The sequence below is a fragment of the Benincasa hispida genome, chromosome 10 (genome assembly GCF_027475165.1).
Source record: "Benincasa hispida cultivar pf3 chromosome 10, pf3_genome.v1.1, whole genome shotgun sequence".
NCBI classification, from domain to species: Eukaryota; Viridiplantae; Streptophyta; class Magnoliopsida; order Cucurbitales; family Cucurbitaceae; genus Benincasa; species Benincasa hispida.
Window position 1 is genome coordinate 42,770,382 of NC_143487.1, and position 20,306 is coordinate 42,790,687.

Genomic DNA, 20,306 nt, shown 5'->3' on the forward strand with positions numbered 1-20,306 from the left:
AAGTAGAGTTTCACTACTGTTTGATCTATTCCAAATTCTTTCAGCAGTCCCTTGAGTCACAAAACCTCTTTGATTGCTTCAGTTAGAGCCATATATTCAGCTTCAGTTGTAGATAAGGCTACTATAGGCTGAAGAGATGCTTTCCTGTTGATTAGATTAGAACCAAACAGGAAAAGGTAGCCTGTTAAGGACCTCCTTTTGTTCAAATCACTAGCATAATCAGCATCAACATATCCATAAAGCTCTAGTTTTTGTTTAGTTGGCCTTTGATAGACTAACTTAGAGTTTTTAAACTAAACTAGATACCTTAGGATCCCTTTAGCCTCTCAGCATCTCTTGCCAGGATTAGACATATATCTACTAACTAAGCTAGCTGAATATGAGAGATCAGGTCTAGTAGAAATCATTATATACATTAGACTTCTAACAGCTTGACTATAGTGAAGGAACTCTTAAACAAGAGAACCGTTGAGCGGAAACAGATTGTTCCAAACCTACTGTGAAAGAACAAAGCATTTACAAACAAACAATAATTGTTATGCACCATCGAGTAAATTATAGCATGTTATTAAGTTAAATACATAAGGAATCGAGTGATATACCTTTGAAGAACTCTTCTTCAAGTATTCCCTCGATCAATATCAGTCAAGCATCCAAGAAAACTCGATCAAGTACACGAACGCAACGAATAAACAGTGAAAATCATGAACTGTCAGATCCTCGAATACAATCGAGCAAAATTTGATACCACCAAGAGGCTACCTTGGTATTCTCGGAGTGAGAATCTAGGATGTGTGATCTCTGTATGGATTTGGTAGAGGGAAAGAGGAACTAAACGATCGAGTAAGTGGGAGAATAAAAAATCTATCGTATAAACTTGGTACTCAATCGTTGGGTAATAAGGAACTATCGTCTAGCAAACTCGATGCCTCGATGCTTGATTGTTCACTCTCTCAAAAGCTATCATATAGCTATTTTCTTCACCCGATCGAAATATGTTGCCTTAATGAAAAATGAAAACTATTTTTACTTTTATCCATCAATTATTAAAACTGATTAAAAACTTCCCACTCAAAGAAAAAAATAACCACCAACAATTATCTCATAATTGTTTTATTATAAATAAATATAATAACTAATTTATCATATTATATTTATAACCTATAGTTTTAATATCACATCATATGTAATATTTAAACCATAGTTCTTTTTCTCCTTTATTGCATTTAATATAAATCATGATTATATTAATTCCTCCAATTAATGTATCTAATACATAAAATCAATTATATCACATCTAATTGAAGCAATTTAATTATATCATATATAATCAAATTCCCTCTTGTTAATTTGAACGCTTGAAACTAACCCAAAAACTGATTCTCAACATGAATCCATTGAGCTACCAAGGGTACCTTATGCACCTGTAGCTTGAAACTCCAACAGTGCATGAATAATTGACTAAACTCTTTAATCACGATATCCACCATCCATTAATTGTCAGGCATTCCACTAAAGACCGACAGCTGCACTCTTCGCACTATAGATATATCTTTGTGTCCATTGGATATAACCAATCAACAGTACGATGATCCTTCACAAATCGCTCGTAAGTACAGGTGAGCCAATTTACCATTTTGTCCCTATAGTTACATCTAACTCCTTAACTACCATTGGTTCCTCTAATGAACAACACATCATAGTTCTACTATGAGTGAACACTTTTGGGATCGTGAGGAGGTGTGGTACCACATTGTTCAAGCCCCAGAATTAGCCCTTAAGGGAGTAATTTATCTACTTACCCCTATTTTGAGGAAGGAATGAATTTCGTCTTGTGTAGCTAAGTTCCCAACTCTCCAATCAGATGAATTCCCAAAATGGTAGGTTTGAGTCAGCAATCTGACCACTTGCACCCATGCAAATCAAAGAATCGCCCTCATAGGCAGGAATTCTCAACTCACTCAGGATTAAGGACATGTTACCTATGGTCATCCTAGTGAATTGAAAGTCTCTGTCATGAACGATGTTATATAACGAGACTAAACATTTCGTAGTCCAGTCTTATATAAACTCCTTTGTATAGGATACCTCCACTCGCATGTCTCCACATGAATGATCAGAATCAGAAAATTTGTAGCACTTTACAACATTTATAACATCTACAAAGTGGGTCGTACCCGTAGTGTCATCAGGATAAGGTTTCCCTCCTTTATCCATATACTATAGACCATTTAGGTTATCACCTAAGGCACAATCCACTTGCATGTCTCCACATACATGCTTAAGTTACAACAATAACCAAGGATCTTAGTTTATTGGTTTGTGGTTAATGCAACTAAAATATCTCATATTTCATAGACAGTTGATAACGGGTAGAAATGCATGTTATTACAGTTTTAAGTTATACAATGCAGGTTTGTGATGCGTTGATTTTTTTATTAAGTGAAAAGATGGATGATATGTGTTGATGGATTGCGTTGTGCACTCAAGTTTCCCCAGTGGAATTCAAGTGTAAATTCCTCTGAGTTTCCTGGTAAGTCCAGGGTCGAACACAGGGACTTGTGAAAATAGTTGCGTTGGTAATGTTTATGAAAACTTTGTGGTAACCAAGTAAATAAATAAAGTGTTGGGTGTGTTGTTGCGTTGATGAAAAAGAAGTAAATAAAGGCGGCAGATTTGAGAAAGATAGTTGCGTTGATAGATGCCATGAGTATGCGATGAACGGGTTGAGAAGATCTTTAGCTAGCGTTATTCGAGAATGCGTCAAACTTTGCAATCATGTTACAACCATGCACAGCAATGTCATGTTAGAATGACGATCCCCGTTATGCTAGCTAAGTCTAGGACGCATGTATTGAACGCAAAATGTCCATAGAGCTTATCCCTAAGTCTCTACTCTTGTCCTATGCGTTGATGCAAAATACATAAAAGTAAGGTGACCGCATAAGATGCATGCGATGGTTAATAACAAATAGTGCTCATTCCTAAATGCCTATCTCTCGTTTATGCATTCTAATTTGGTTCTTCCAAACCTAGATTCTGACCTGATCTTCCCAAGTCTAGATCCTGTTCTTAGACTACCCTCCCGAGTATCTCTAATAGACGAATGAAGCATACATAAACAAGACAGAATAAAGATTCCCTAGTTGTGCTAGCTAAATGCTTCTCAACTCATTCAACTAATTTAGCTACTCATGCGTGAATTACAGAGAGTGAACAAATATAGAGAAAGACATTCCATTCTTATAATTGAGTTGAGTACAAAATGATAATGGAAAATAAAGGTAGAAAGCCTGGTAGCAATTCCTTGCTGGCCGAGACTTTTTACACTGAATCTATATTCTGATCTACAAATATTCCCGCTTTCGCAGGTGTCGGCCCTCTTTCTGTCTTGGAGCTTCCGGTGCTTTTCCAACCTTGACGGAACGATCTATCGGCACACCTTCTTCCTCGCGTCCGCCTTAAAATGAAAGAAGACTATGGACAGAGACATGAACTTGTAAAGTGATGAAGTAATCAACTGCTTAACCCCTTCTCTGAAAAATGCACTTGGTATTTATAGAGCATCCATGGTGAAAGGCGGCTTCTCTCTCTTGGTTGTACAGATGGGACAGCTTTAATTCCTAACTAATGTACGGGATAATTGTCACTGATAAAGTTGAATGTACTTTGTGATCGTTATCGGCTATTGTCTTAATTTGGATCCAACTGTTATCAGCTTTCTGTCCCATCGCTCTTAATTATTCTTTCACTCGGATGCACCCACCATGTTACGCTGACCAAGTTGCGGCGATCCTTCTCGGGCGAATGTTTGTGAGCATGATCAACACAAAGTCTTGCGGTGAAGTTGCGCTCGATCAATGTATTCCTATGATCACAATCTCTGCATTACGTTAACACAGATTCTGCACAAAAATGTAAAGTTCAACTGCTGTAATGTGTTGGAGGCATGCGACCGCAATATTATAGAATTTATGCTTAATGGACACAATTTAACATATTTCATCAATGCAATCCCACATTGTTTAAGAACTTAGTACTATGATAACGTGCATTTCTACCCGTTATCAGTTTGCATTGATAAAATATATAAGATTGCATCCAAAAAACATTAAGTTCATAATATTGCGGTCACATGCGTCCATCGCATTAAAACAATTAACTTCTGTATTTTTGTGCAAAATATGCATTAAAGCAGGGCGAAAAATGAGATCACAATAAATTAAAGGTTAAGTGCAGCGTTACCACAAGGCTTTGTGGTGATTTGACCCCGCAAATATCTGCTCAAGAAGGTTGCCGCATAGAGCCAATACAACTTGGTAGGCACATCTGGGTGTAAAGCATAATAAATCACGATGAGACAGAAAGCTTATGACGGTCGATTCCAAATTAAGTTGACAAGCCGCTAGCGAACTACTGTAGCAAGTACGCTCAACTTTTCGGCGACAAATATTTGGCGCATCAGACAGAGAATTAATGTCATCCCATCAGTACAAGCATAAGAGAGAAGAAGCCTTTCACCCTAAAACTCTATAAATACCGAAGGCAACCTTCAGTGAAGGGGTTCGTGAAGTTCGAAAGTTAGATAATTTCTCTATAGTTAGAAGTAGCCTTGTTCTTAGTTTTTCTTTTATTTTAGAAGAAGGAATGGAGAGAAGTGAGATTGCACCGAGAGATTGTTCCGGTGAACTTGGAAGAGTGCTGGAAGCATCAAGATCAGAGAGAGAACCAACTCCTGCAGAAGCAGGAATATCTTTTGAACAGAATAGAGTTAACAGTTTAAAAGCTTTAAGAAGCAATAGATTTCTACCAGGCTCTCTATCCTTATCTTCCATTGTCATTTTGTACTTTGAACTTATCAATAGAAATGGAATTTACTTCTTTATATTTGTTCACTCTCTGTTTATTATGCATGAGTAGCTAAATCTGTCGAATGGGTTGAGAAGCACTTAGCTAGCATAATGGGGATCATCATTCTATGTGATTATCTTGTATTATGTATGTGTTATTCGTCCATTAGAGATACTCGAGAGGGTAGTCTAAGGATAGAATCTAAGCTTGAAAAAGTCAGGTTAGAATCTAGGCTCGGGAGAGTCAGATTAGAATGCATAATCAAGAGATAGAAGCTTAAGAATAAGCACTGTTTGCTATTAACGCATTGCATGCATCCTAAAGATAGGTTATGATTGTAGGCGGTCACTGTGTCCTTGTATGCATCTTGTATCATCGCATAGGCAAAAGGTAGAGACTTAAGAATAAGCTCTATGGACATTTTGCATTCATCGCATGCATTCTAGAATTAAGAGCACCGCATTTACATTAGAAAATGATTAGTTGTCACATGAGTGTAGCATGATCGCATAGTTTGAACGCATCCTCAGGAAATGCTAGCTAAAGACCTTCTCAACCCGTTCCTCTACATACTCAGTGTATCTGCCACATAATCAATCTTTTTCATAAATCCGCCGCATACTTTTTATACCGCAAACAACAAACCAACCAATCATTGATTTACTTGTTACTACAAAGTCTTCTTAAAAATTATCACCGCATATTATCTTCCTTAATCCCTAAGTTCGACCCTGGACTTACCAGGAAACTCAGTAGGATTTATACTTGGATTCTGCTGAGAAAACTGGTTGCACAACGTATTTCCATCACCGCAATTCCTTTCATTAATTTCACCGCATAAAATAACGCATCAATAGTAGTGAATAAAATATCTCATATTATTACATCACAAATATTTGTTCATACATGTGTTTATAAACTACAGGACCCTACAAGATTTAGGGTATCAACCCCAACATATAGGGTATAACAACCATCTGTTTCTGGTGTTCTTGGTCATAATCCTTAGGAGAGTTAGCTGAGGAAAGCTTAAAGTGTTGAGCAATGGGTAAACTCACAAGTTTGGCATCAATCATGTTGAACCTTTTAAGGATTTTCTCACAATAGTTAGACTGGTTGATGCTTAGTATAGACTCCTCTTTGTTCCTATGGATCTCTATTCCTAGGACCTTGCTTGCTTCTTCTAAGTCTTTCATATCAAACTCTCTTTTTAAGAGGTTTATAACATGGGCTAAATCTTCTTTAGACCTACCTACCAGCAACATGTCATCTACATATATGAGTAGGTAAACTTTGTCCTTGTAAGAACCTGTGTTTACATAAGCACATATGTCAAATGAGCTTCTCTTGAACCCAATGCTAGAAATATAGTCATCAAATCTCTTATACCAACATCTAGGTGACTGTTTTAACCCATATATAGACTTATTGAGTAAGCAAAAGAGATTTTCTTTTCCTTTAACTTCAAAGCCTTTAGGTTGCATCATATAAATTGTCTCCTCTAGATGTCCATGAAGAAAAGCAGTTTTGACATCTAGTTGATATAATTCTAAATTATTTTAAGCAACTAAGGATACAAGAAATCTTATTGAAGTTTGCTTTACAACAGGAGAGAAAATCTCAGAACAGTCTATTCCTTCCCTTTGAGTGATTGATGCTCGTAATTATGTGGTGGAAATATGGATGTTATGCGTTGATGGAATTACATTGTGTACTCAAGTTTCCCCAGTGAAATCCAAGTTTAAATTCCTCTGAGTTACCTGGTAAGTCCAGGGTCGAACACAGAGACTTGTGAAAATAGAATGCGTTAGTAATTTTTATGAAAACTTTGTGATAACCAAGTAAATAAATACAGTGTTAGGTATGTTGTTGCCTTGATGATAAAGAAATAAATAAAGGCGACGGATTTGAGAAAGACAGTTGCGTTGATAGATGCAATGAGTATGCGATGAACGGATTGAGAAGATCTTTAGCTAGCATTACTCGGGAATGCGTCAGACTATGCGATCTTGTTACAACCATGCACAGTAAGTCATTTTCCAATGTAAATGCGATGCTCCTAAGTCTAGGACGCATGTGTTGAATGCAAAGTGTCCATAGAGCTTATCCCTAAGTCTCTACTCTTGTCCTATGCGTTGATGCAAAATGCATGAAAGCAAGGTGACCGCATACAATCATATCTTATCGCTAAGATGCATGCGATGCGTTAATAACAAATAGTGCTCATTCCTAAGCGTCTATCTCTCATTTATGCGTTCTAGTCTAGTTCTTCCAAACCTAGATTCTGACTTGACCTTCCCAATTCTAGATCCTGTCCTTAGACTACCCTCCCGAGTATCTCTAATAGACGAATGAAGCATTCATAAACAAGATAATCGCAAATAATGAAGATTCCCTCGTTATGCTAGCTAATTGCTTCTCAACCCATTCAGCTAATTTAGCTACTCATGCATGAATAACAAAGTATATATAGAGAAAGAAATTCCATTCTTATAAATGAGTTGAGTACAAAATGACAATGGAAAGTAAAGGTAGAGAGCCTGGTAGCAATTCCTTGCTGACCGAGGCTTTTTACACTGAATCTCTATTCTAATCTAAAGATGTTCCTGCTTCCACAGGCGTCAGCCCTCTCTCTGTCTTTGGAGCTTCCGGCGCTCTCCCAAGCTTACTGGAACGATCTACCGATACGACTTTCTTCCTCGCGTCCACCTTAAAATGAAAGAAAACTATGGGCAGAGGCGTGAACTTGTGGAACAAAAGATTGTAAAAGTCGTGAACCCCTTTTCTGAAAAATGCACTTGATATTTATAGAGCATCCAAGGTTAAAGGTGGCTTCTCTCTCTTGGTTGTACAGATGGGACAGCTTAAATTCCTGACTGATGTACGGGATAATTGTCACTGATAAAGCTGAATGTACTTTGTGACCGTTATCGGCTATCGACTTAATTTGGATTCGACTGTCATCAGCTTTCTGTCCCATCGCTCTTAATTATCCTTTCACCCGGATGCGCCCACCATGTTTCACTGACCAAGTTGTGGCGATCCTTCTCGGGCAAATGTTTGCGAGCACGATCAACGCAAAGCCTTGCGGTGAAGTTGCTCTCGACCAATGAATTCCTATGATCGCAATCTTTGCATTGTGTTAACGCATATTCTGCACAAAAATATAAAGATCAACTGTTCTAATGCGTTGGACACATGCGACTGCAATATTATAGAATTATGCTTAATGGACGCAATTTAACATATTTCATCAATGCAATCCAACATTGTTTAAGAACTTAGCACTATGATAACGTGCATTTCTGCCCGTTATCAGTGAACCCCTTAGCAACCAATCTAGCTTTAAACCTAGGCTTTTGATCACAGGATACTCCTTCTTTAAATTTTAAAATTCATTTAGAAGTAACAAATTTATGCCCTTTTGGTAGATGAACCAAGGACCAAGTGTCATTCACCTTTAGTGAATGCATCTCCTCATTTATTGCCTCCATCCAATCCCTTGCATTAGCACAATTTGTTGCTTCCTCAAAGATAGTTGGTTCTTGGCTAGTAGAAGCTATTATATCATTTAAAACTAGATTCATATAATTTTTTCAATATATCTAGCTGGAGGTGTGATAGTTCTTCTTTGTCTATCCCTAACTAAGACATATTGGCTTAAATCATGTTGATCATATGCTGTCTCCTCATGTTCCTCTACATTTTCCTCTGTTTCTCCTGTGTTACTAGGTTGGCTAGACTCATTTGGCTACTCGAATGGTAACTTCACCTCAAAACTAGTATTGGATGACTCTTCTTCATCCTCTACCTTTTTCTTCTTTTGCATAAACATCTCCTCTTCCCTAAAGGTGATGTCTCTACTCACTAGGAATCTCCTCTCAATAGGATGTCACATTTTGAACCCCTTGACACCCTATGTAAAGCCTACAAACATACACTTAACTGCTTTGACCTTTAACTTTCCCTTATTTTGGTGTACAAACCCTACACATCCAAATACCTTGAGGTTACATAGGTTAGAAGGACGTTTAATCCACTTTTCCTCAGGTGTAAGCAAATCTAAATATGTGTGAGGGCACCTATTTAAGGTATACACAGTATAGAATGCAGCTTTTGCCCAAAAAATTCCCCTAAGATAGCATCAGTGAAGGAACTCTTATTCAAGAGAACCTACGAGCGGAAGCGGATCTTTCCAATTCATTGTGACATAATTACCACATATACATTCAAACGTGCTAAAATGCATTAATAATGCTAAAGAAATTGAGAGATCATACCAGTTGAAGACTTATTCTTCACAACGAATCTAAAACCCAATCGTCTACCTCGAACAGTCTCCACACGAGTGAGATTCCAAAGTGTGGGCTTTGTTTGGATTTGGTAGAGGGGAGGAGAAAGAGAGATCGTATACAACGATCAAGTTAGTGGGAGATGAGCTTGTCTATCGTATAGACAAGATGCTTGATCGTTTAGGTGAAGTAAACGATCGTGTAGGAAAAAGGTAAGCGATCGTCAACGATCGTGTAGAAAAAGTTAAGCAATCGTCTAAATGATCATGTAGGAATAACTAAGTGATCGTATATACAATCATTTAGTAAATATCGAGAGCTAAACGATCGCTTAGGAAAAGGTAAATGATCGTTTAGTAAATAGCGCGCAGGGTGTAATCGGTAAGCGATCACTTAGCACTATCATATAGGTAAGCGATCGTGCAGGCATTATCGTATAGGCACTGGTTTTCTAAGCGATGACACACTTTTTAACACAATGTCCGTGCATCTCATGCTTAACATACCGTGAGCTATTTATGCATTTCAAAGTGATCTTTCAACTCACTCATCTGTTATTAAAACAGAAGAGACGTCGTCCCATTTCCCTTTTAACCGTCCAATGAATGTGATCACATCATATTCATCACATATAAATTAATATCATATATTAATTATAGTATTTTTCCTCCACTAGATATAAATCATATTTATATCTAATTTCTTCCAAATTAATGTCATCATACATAAAGTTAATTATATCATATATAATTAACTAGTTCAATTATATCATGTATAATCGAACTCCCTCTTGTCAATTTGAACATTTCAAACTGACTCTCAACTTGTATCCAAGCTATCAAGGGGACCTTATGGACCTAAGGCTCGAAGCTTCAATGGTACGTGAATAGCTAACTAAACTCTTTAGTCACGATATCCACTATCCGTTAACTACCAGGCATTCCACTAAAGACCGATAGTCGAACTCTTCTTGCCATAGATATATTTCTATGTCCATTGGATATAACCAATCATCAGTACGATGACCCTTCACAAATACTCGTAATTACAGCAGATCAATTTACCGTTTTACCCCTATAATTACATCTTCCTCCTTAAGTACCACTGATCCCTCTAATGAACAATACAACATAGTCCTACTATGTGTGAACACCTCTCGGGCCATGAAAAGGTGTGTAGCTCCACATCGTTCAAGCCCCAGGATCAGCCCTTAAGAGGGCAATCTATCTACTTGCCCCTTCTTTGAGGAAGGAATGAACTCTATCTTGTGAAGCTGAGTTTTCATCTCCCAAATCAGACGAATCCCCAAAATGGTAGGTTTGAGTCGGCGCTCTGGCCACTCGCACCCATGTAAATCAAAGGACCGCCCTCAATGGCAAGAGTTCCTAACTCACTCAAGATTGAGGTCATGTTACCTATGGTCATTCTAGTGAAGTGAAGTCTCAGTCATGAATGAAGTTATATGAAGAGACATTAACACTTCGAGGTCAAGTCTTATACAAACTCTTTGTATAGGATGCCCCCGCTCGCATGTCCACTACACGAATGATCAGGATCAGACCATCTGTGACAGTCACAACACTTGTAACAATTCCATAAAGCGGGTCGCGTCCGTAGTGTTACCAGGATAAAGTTTTTCTCCTATATCCATATATTACAGACTATTTTGGTTGTCACTTAAGACATGATCCACTTGTATGTTACTACATACATGCTTAAGTTACATAAAGACAACCAAGGATATTACGTTTATTGATTTGTAGTCAAATAAAAAATATCTAAATGTGCAAAGTCAAGAAGTGAGGTAAATATCATGTATATTATACATCACAAGTGTTTTTACAAAGTTGTTTACAAACTATAGGACATGAGACTTTAGGGCACAAACCCCAACAATCAGAGAGCAAACACCTAACCGTTTCCATTATGGTTCTATTTAACCTCTCAGCAACCCCATTTTGTTGAGGTGTATACCTCACTGTCCTATGCCTAATTATACCATTCTCACTATAAAATTTATCAAAGTGTTCACTACAAAATTCAAGCCCATTATTGATTCTAAAGTATTTTAATCATTTAGATGTTTGATTTTCTATCATGGCTTTCCATTCTTTAAATTTTCCAAATACTTGGTCCTTAGTTTTAAGAAAGTATATCCAGCTTTTCCTTGAAAAATCATCTATAAAGGTTAGAAAATACCTTGAGCCACTAAGGCTTGGTGTAGGAGATGGTCCCATAGGTCAGAATGGACATAGTTCAATGCTTCTTTGGTGGTGTGCTGTGATTTTGTAAAGTTTTGCCTGGTTTCTTTACCTAAAATGCAATGCTCACAAAAGGAAAAATGCTCACTGATACCTTTGGGCAAGATTCCTTACTTGGACAGAGCTTGCATCCCTTTCCCACTAATTTGGGAGGGTCTTTTATGCCACAAGTTAGCATTTGTCAAGTTTGATGTTAAAGCTGTGTAGGCACGTGTCATCATTTCTACTCCTCTCACAATGTAAAAGTCATTGACCTTCTCACTAACCATCACAACTTTGGAATCCTTGATAACTTCAAGAACTCTACCTTTTCCTCTACATTCACACCCAATGGAGTCCAACATACCTAGAGATATCAAGTTTCTCTTGAGCAAAAGTACATGTCTAACATTTCTTAGAAGCTTGATTGAGCTACCCTTTAGCTTCAAGGACACTGAACCAACCCCCTTTATCTTATAGGCTTCATTGTTGCCCATGTACACTGATTCTCTATCTATTTCCTTGTAAGTATTAAACCAAGGTCTGAAAGGTGTCATATGATAGGTGCATTCGGAGTCTAGCACCCAATCATGCTTCCCAAGAGGACTGATTTGGTTGGTCTAATTTCTGGTAGAGGCTAAGGCATCAGAGTAAAAATAGGAACCTTCAACCACATACACTCCTAGTTGTTTCCCTTCTGATCCTTCTCTTTTTCTTGATTTTTTTCTTTTCAGGCTGTAGCAATCTCTCATTAGGTGATCTTTCTTCTTGCAGTAATTGCATCTCAACTTGGTCTTAGGCTTGTGCTCTTCGCCTGACTGGTTTTTGTTCCCCTTAGACTGGTTCTGCTTATTCTTCCCCTTGGAAAACAACCCCTCTGCATTAGGCTGCTCCTTTTTGACTGACTAAAGCTCTACCACTCTTGTTCTTAATGTTGAGATGATGGTATCAGTTGTCACTGATTCTCTGCCATACTTCAGAGCATTCTTCACCTCTTTATAGGCTTTGGGTAGAGAGTTTAATAACACAAAAGCCTCATTCTCGTTACCAATTTTCTCACCAAAGCTCTTGAACTCTGAGACTATGCTCTTGAATTCATCCAAATTTTCTGAAAGAGGCTTGGCAGAATCAACTTGAACGTGAAGAACTTTTCCCTCAGATACATCTTGTTTGAGAGATCCTTTGTGACAAAAAGTCCTTCTAGCTTGACCCACATCCTGTAGGCTATGTCTTGATCAATTACTTGCCTCACAATACTTTCACTAAGATTCAGAACCAGAGTCCCATATGCTGTGAGCTCCATTTCTTCTTTTTCTTGTACTGGTATGGTGGTTGGCAGTGTTGATGGGTCCAAAAGAGCCTTGTGTGCTCTTTATTGTCCACGAATGGCTTTGATTTTGGCCTTCCATAGGCCAAAGTCGCCCTTCCCATCAAACTTCTCGATCTCATACCTTGCAACGACCATTTCTGAATCGAACGAGTATCGAGTCTTGATTTCTTGAAAGTCTTAAAGCTCCAAGAAAGATGACCTTGCTGACCTTTAAGCACTTTGATACCAATAATTGTTGGGCTGAAGACCCTTCACAAGTCCCAAATACTCAAGATCACCGTTGAAGAGATGAAGAAATGGCTTAAATCGATTCTGCCAAATCCTTGATACTCGAAACTCGACGCTCGACTGCTTGCTACTCGATCCTCGATTAGAATTTTCTTCTTCGTCTGACTGATCTCTGTTAAATCATTGATGCAACTCGATGACAATAGAGTTAATACTCGATCGTCCTTGACGGTTCTTGAACGATACTCGGTGCAACTCGAACGTGAAAACGATGTACTCGGACCTACTCGATAGCGATGAATCGATACACGATTGACTCGATAACTTGATTACTCGATGCGATTTGTAATGCAAATGATTGTCGCACGATTGCAGTGAAGTATTACTTGATGAAAACAAGAAAGATAAGGGAAGAAGAAAGAGACACGGTGTTTTATGTGATTCAGCAAGATTGCCTACGTCCACGGGAAGATCTGAATTCTTTACTTAATGAAGATTGCTTACAGATTTGTTGTTTGCAAGAAAACTAAGAAATGATGATAACTCTCTGTTTTTGAATTCGAAATCAATGGTATTTATAAGATTATACTAGCTGATTGTTATACAAGTTAGTTACAAACAAAAAATGTGATGGTATTTGAGTCAAACTTCTTCACATATCTACTCCAGTATTCTTAAGTTGTCCAACCACTACCCAAAATGAGCATAACTCTACATAAAACTTAAACTATCAACCTCGATTTCCAAGTCCACATATCGTAAAAAAAAAACAAAAAAAAAAAAAAAAAAGTTTGACTAACCATCTTTAAGTTCTAATATGGCGATTAAATAATTGAACAACTAAAGAAAAGGCTTGGTCAAATGGTTGAGTAAACAAGAAGGGAGTATTAAACTATTTTACTCAATAACACCAAAAGTTCTACAAACTTCAATTATCTTTTACAAAATTCTATAATCATCCAAACCTTTTAAAAAAATTTAAAAAAAAATCAACAACAATTTCTATATTAATTAGGGAGTTACATCCCAAACATCCCATTACTCATTATTTTTCCTCCTCAGCCACAAGGAAACTTTTCTGTATACATTTTCAATGCTAACTCACCTCTTTCTCCTCCTCCTTCTTTTTCCCTATCTTCCTCTCTTAGTCAATTCAGTTTCTTTCAAAATTGATCAAATTGAACCGAACGAAAACCGTTTACTTTACCAAGGAGATGCTGTTCCTACTAATGGAGCAGTTCTATTTAGTGATCCTGCATATTCCTGTCTTGTTGGTCAAGCTATTTACAAAGATGCCATCCCAATTTGGGACTCTGAAACCGGAAAACTCACTGATTTCACAACCCATTTCTCCTTCACCATTGATACTCAAAATGCTTTACACTATGGCAATGGGGTTGCTTTTTTCTTGGCTCCAGCTGAGTTTCATATCCCTCCAAATTCAGCTGGTGGGTATCTTGGCCTTTTCAATAAGACCTACACTGAATCATCCATAAACCAAATTGTTCATGTTGAGTTTGATTCTTACTCTAATGAATGGGATCCTAAATTTGAACATGTGGGTATCAACATTAACTCTGTTTCTTCCTCTAATTTCACAAAATGGAATGTCAGCTTACATAGTTTGGACACTGTTGATGTGTTTATTTCCTATGCTTCAACCACTAAATACTTGAGTGTTTCATGGAATTATGAAAAGACAGCAACTTCTCTTGAAAATACAACTTTGAGTTACCAGATTGATCTAATGAAGATTCTTCCTCAATGGGCAACAGTAGGATTTTCAGCTGCAACAGGGGCATATTTAGAGAGACATTTGCTATTTTCTTGGGAGTTCAACTCCAGTTTAGAAATGAAACAACCAGCTAGTACTGAAAAGAACGGGAAAAAAGTTGATGTAATTGTGGGTGTGACTGTTTCAATTGGAGTTTCAATTCTCATGGCAATTGTAGCCTTCGTAGTATTTTGGAGATTGAAACAAAAGAAAAGAAAATCAGAAGAAGAAAAGGCTGAGGAGGTAAACTTGACATCCATTAATGATGATTTGGAAAGAGGAGCTGGACCTAGAAGGTTTTCTCATAAGCTTCTTGCCATGGCTACCAACAACTTCTCCAATGAAAGGAAGCTTGGTCAAGGAGGATTTGGTGCAGTGTATAGGGGATACATACCAGACATAGATTTGACAGTAGCTGTGAAGAAAATCTCAAGGGGTTCAAGACAAGGGAGAAAAGAGTATATAACTGAAGTGAAGATCATTAGTCGGCTTCGTCATCGAAACTTGGTGCAACTCATTGGTTGGTGTCATGATAAAGGTGAGTTCTTGTTGGTTTATGAATTCATGCCTAATGGAAGTCTTGATTCTCATCTCTTTGGTAAGAGAGCCCCTCTTCCTTGGGCTGTGAGATATAAGATTGCTTTAGGTTTAGCCTCTGCTTTACTGTATCTTCATGAAGAATGGGAACAATGTGTGGTTCATAGAGATATTAAATCTAGTAATGTCATGTTAGATTCAAACTTCAATGTCAAGCTTGGAGATTTTGGGTTAGCTAGATTAATGGACCATGAGTTGGGAGCACAAACAACTGGGTTGGTAGGAACTTTGGGCTATTTAGCTCCTGAATACATAAGCACAGGCAGGGCTAGTAAAGAATCTGATGTGTTTAGTTTTGGGGTTGTTGCTTTGGAGATTGCTACTGGAAGAATATCAAGAACTTCAATGGAAATTGAATCTCATAAGGGTTTGGTGGAGTGGGTTTGGGATCTTTATGGAAGTGGACAATTCACTGATGGCATGGATGAGAAATTGCAATCTGATTGTGACAAAAAACAAGTGGAATGTTTGATGCTTGTTGGATTATGGAGTGCTTATCCAGACCCTAATCTTAGACCTTCTATAAAACAAGTAATTCAAGTTCTTAACTTTGAAACAATGATGCCAAATCTTCCAAATAAAATGCCTGTTCCTGTATATCCTGCTCCTCAAACATCGATGAGCTCAAATGAAGCTTCCATTACTGTAAGCCTTGACATGGGTCGTTGAACAATAAGGTCATGTCGGCCATGGTTAAGCTACATGTCTACTTTGTTTTGTTAGTTATCTAAATATTGTTTTAGAGTGTGAAAAGTGTAGGCTGGTGCGATAATAATTTTGTTTTTAATTTTTTAGTTTTGAAATTTATGCTTTTTTATTCTCATGTTTTGTACAATAATCTTCCCATTCAATTTCTTCAATAAGTATAACTAAGTAATCTTTGTCATGTTATGCATTGAGCAATCTCAAGATATATATAGCAAAGAAAATTTCTATCGTACCATATATTGAGTAATCTCAAGATACATAGTAGAACAAAACTCTATCGTACATTCATACAGAATAATTTGGAACATCAATAATGTCTCAAGTCAAAGATTTGAATTAGAATTTGAAATTCGAATTTGGCACTTAATGCCCCGAACATTCCCTTACATCCCTTACGGCCTGGACACACTAATAATTAATGTAATGCTTCAAGTCTAGAACTTGGACAAAGATTCTAAATCAGAACTATGCACCTAATGATCCTAATATTTCCTCTGCATCCCTTATCTGAGTACGTGGATGTATTATGGAATAGAAACGCATTCACAAAGATCACCATAGATACAAAATTTAATAGTTTGAAAACAACCCCAAGTACTCAAACCACATTCGGGTCACAAACATTCTCAAGCCAATGCCTCATATTTTAAAGTGATAATTAATTTATCAAATTTTACAACTGAAATCATGTCACCCCTTGACTTACATAACTCCAAACATTTATGTATCATGCTTTCATTTTGATAGCGATATTTTAATTTATGATATTTTCAATTCTTTGTGGTGTTTTCATGAATGTCACAATCTTTAGAATGAGTAAAGTTTTTTCATTTCTAAACCTCGAATTTGTAGCAATAATATTTGTTTCTATGATACTCTTTATAAGTATTTTGATTGCTCTTGTTAAATATAATTTTATGAAGATAATAGAAAAGTCCTAAAAAAGGAAGAAAACAAGAAAAGAAAAGTGTATTAAAAAAATTTGGGCAAAAAAAATTGTATTTCTCTTCTTAAATGTTATTTTATGAAACATAAGTCTTTAAAAAAAAATAAAAGAAAAGTGTACTAAGAAAACTTAGGCAAAAAAATAATAATAGAAGAGTTTATATTTTCCAATGAAAAGCTCATAATGCTCTTATCTTACAACTCAATTAACTAATACTAAATTTTAAAGACTACTTCACTCAACATCCTTCTATTGGCTAACAAAGTCAACTCCTATCTTATCTTCCTATCATTTACTTAGTCAACAACTATAAATTAAAATTAATTCCATTAGAAGTCATTTGATTTAATGTTTTATAGGTAAAACAATGAATGTCTATATAATATATCTAAGAATAAGATTATTGATTTTTCAAAGAGAATAAGATTATTGATTTTTCTAAGAAAATAAGATTGTTGGAATAAGATTTTGTCATACTTGATTGTGCATGAGAATCTTATCAAGATTGGAAGAATATATGTTTAGATTTATTTTATGAAATTAATTGTGACAACCTTATTAATTAACAAAAATATTAATTAATTAATAATACAAAAAAAAACATTTTAATTAGATAGTTAATTATAATTACTATTAAAAAAATGAATACTCATACTATTACTAAGTTAATTTAACTAATAATAAAGAAAAGTTCTTTTATTCAAACTAATACTAATATTAACTAATTAATATTTGGTTAAATTATAAAAAATGCCTTTGAACACTGTGTCAAAAATGTCTATGAAGTTTCAAAAAGTTTCAAAAATACACTTAGAACTTTCAAAAACAAGTTCAAATAATACCCTTGTCGTTAGTTTTGAATGGAAACAGTTAAAGTTTTGTTTCAAAAATACTCTTTAACTTAATAAAAGTTCAAAAATACCTTCACCGTTAATATTTGAACAAAAACCATTAATTCCTCGTGACAAAATGACTTTACAAATTAAAAAATATTAAAAATGTTCTTGCTGATCAATTTGTTTGAAATTTTTTAAGTTAAAAAAGAACCAATTTTAAAATAAGTTATATAGATATCCTCATTGTTTTTCGTATAGCTACTCCCATATTTCTCTTAAATTGTAAAATTAAGAGAAATATGAGAGTACCTCTATGTATGATAAATAGTCAAATACTTTTTTATTTGATTATTTATCGTTTTGGTATGTTTCAAAAGGAGATTTTGATTTTGAAGTTTTGTGAAATTTTGTAGTATTTTATGTTTAAACTTAAATTTTTTGTTTTTATTTTGGTTGTGAGAACATTGGTGTAATCTAAGAATTGAAAAATTAAGTACCTATATGGAAAAAATTTAGTGTTCACACAAGGTTTTTGGAGAAACTTATTTCGTTGAGTGAAACTTGTGTTGATGTTGATGTTAATATTGATATGATGCAATGTGGTTCAATCTCTAGTACTCGATTTTATGATTCTTTCTCAATTGAATTTGTACGCTTGATTTGAAGAAGCGAAGTGTCTGATTTTCTTGAGGTTGAAGATTTGAAAGAGTCTTCGAATCTTCAAGAGGCTTGTGTCTTCAAGAAGTGTGCAGCTTCAAGAGTCTAGAAGTCTTCTGATTGTTGAGAGAATTCTCTCTGGACTCTCTAAAATGTAGAATTGTTGACCCTCACACATGAAGAGAGCTCCTGTATGTATTGAGTTATCTGGTGGGCTTCATAGGTTTGGACTTAATTGGTGCATGGGCCTGGCCCTTAGGTCCAATTAGTTGGACTTTGACGTACTTCGGCTTTGGGCCAAATTAAGCTCATTTTTGGGCTCAACTGGGCTTTAGCCCAAATCATAATATCAAATTGAGCCAAATTAATTTCACTCAATCCAACTTTTGTGATGAAAACATGTGACATCATCAGACTTTGTCAATTTATGTCTTCAACTTCAATTTGGGGACACATGTCAACTTCTAATTAGTCCCAAGTTCAATTATTTGAAGTTTCGTCATTAATTTAATAAATGACATGACAATTTGTGATTGATCCAAAATTTCTCCTTCAACAAATCCCCTCTTTCGAGATTTATTCATATATGTGGGGTGGATGAATCTCGAAAAATATGAAGTTGAAGTCAAAATATAAGTTATTTGCTTTTGATTTAAACTCCATTTGATGTGCAAACCAAACTATGAATTTAGTACTAGAATTTAAGATAAAATTTAGAATATCGTCCTCCCTTGTCTTATCTTGTTGTACACTTTTTTTTAGTCTTTTTATTTTCTCTCTTCTCCGATTTTTGCTTCTTCCCTACTCTTTTCATTTTTTCATTTTCTTTTCTTTTTCAGTTTTTGTTTCTTCCCTTTTTTATTTTATTCTTTCTTTTATTTTTTATTTTCTTTCATTTCCTTCTTTTTCTCTTTCTTTTTCTTTCCTTTATTTTTTATTTTCTTTCCTTTCCTTTTTTTTTTTTTTTTTGCCTTTCTTTTTTTCTTTTTTTTTTAATTTTCTTTTCTTTTTTCAAAATTTTCTTATTCCTTTTCTTATTTTTATTTTCTTTCTTCGGTTCTTGCTTATTCCTTTTTTTTATTTTTATTTTCTTCCTTTTCTCTGATTTTTGCTTCTTCCCTTATCTTTCTTTATTATTATATTTTCTTTTCTTTCTTCGATTTTTTGCTTCTTCCCTTTCTTTTTCTTTTTCTTTTTTTAGCTTTTCTTTCATTTGTCTAGTTTTTGCTTCCTTTTTTTCTATTTAATTTTCTTTCCTTTTTTCAGTTTTTGCTTCTTCTCTTTCTCTTATTTTTAAAATTTTTCTTTCCTTTAATTGAATTTTTTCTTCAATTTTTTCTCAAGAATTATGAGGCTGAGTTCCGTACCCAAGACTTGAAAGTACTCAATTCATAAGTGACTTAACACCAACAAGCCAATTATCAAGTTTGTTTATATAAATAGCAAATGAAAGTCTATCAGTGATAGTGTGAAACTCGGATTTCCATTATTCCTACTTAAGCAGGTGTTAAAGGAATTAACTAAGTGAAAGTTAAATCCTATGTTGAAGTGAAGGAAATTTCCAAGTGCTGAATAGATTTTTCTTGAGTAGTTTTGAGTTAAGTTTTAATTGATGAAATTTGGCTAAGTGTAAGGTCAAAAGAACCCATGCGTTAAGAGTTAGGAGACATTAACGCATAAGTTGAGAAGTCAACAATGCGTTTGTAAGGTTGAATGCATGATTGGCCAAAATATTGGCAAGAGGCATTGCCAAGAGTTGTCATGCATTGGAAGCTAAGGAGAAAATGACTAAGTGTTGGACTATGCGTTGATGTAGTGTCATGTGTTGGTCATAAAGTTTTGAGAGG

At 35.6% G+C, this 20,306-nt stretch overlaps 1 pseudogene; it reads left to right on the forward strand.

Moving 5' to 3' along the window:
- Positions 1-14,009: 14,009 nt before the first annotated feature.
- Positions 14,010-16,078, forward strand: LOC120089089 (L-type lectin-domain containing receptor kinase IX.1 pseudogene; annotated as a pseudogene).
- Positions 16,079-20,306: the final 4,228 nt, after the last annotated feature.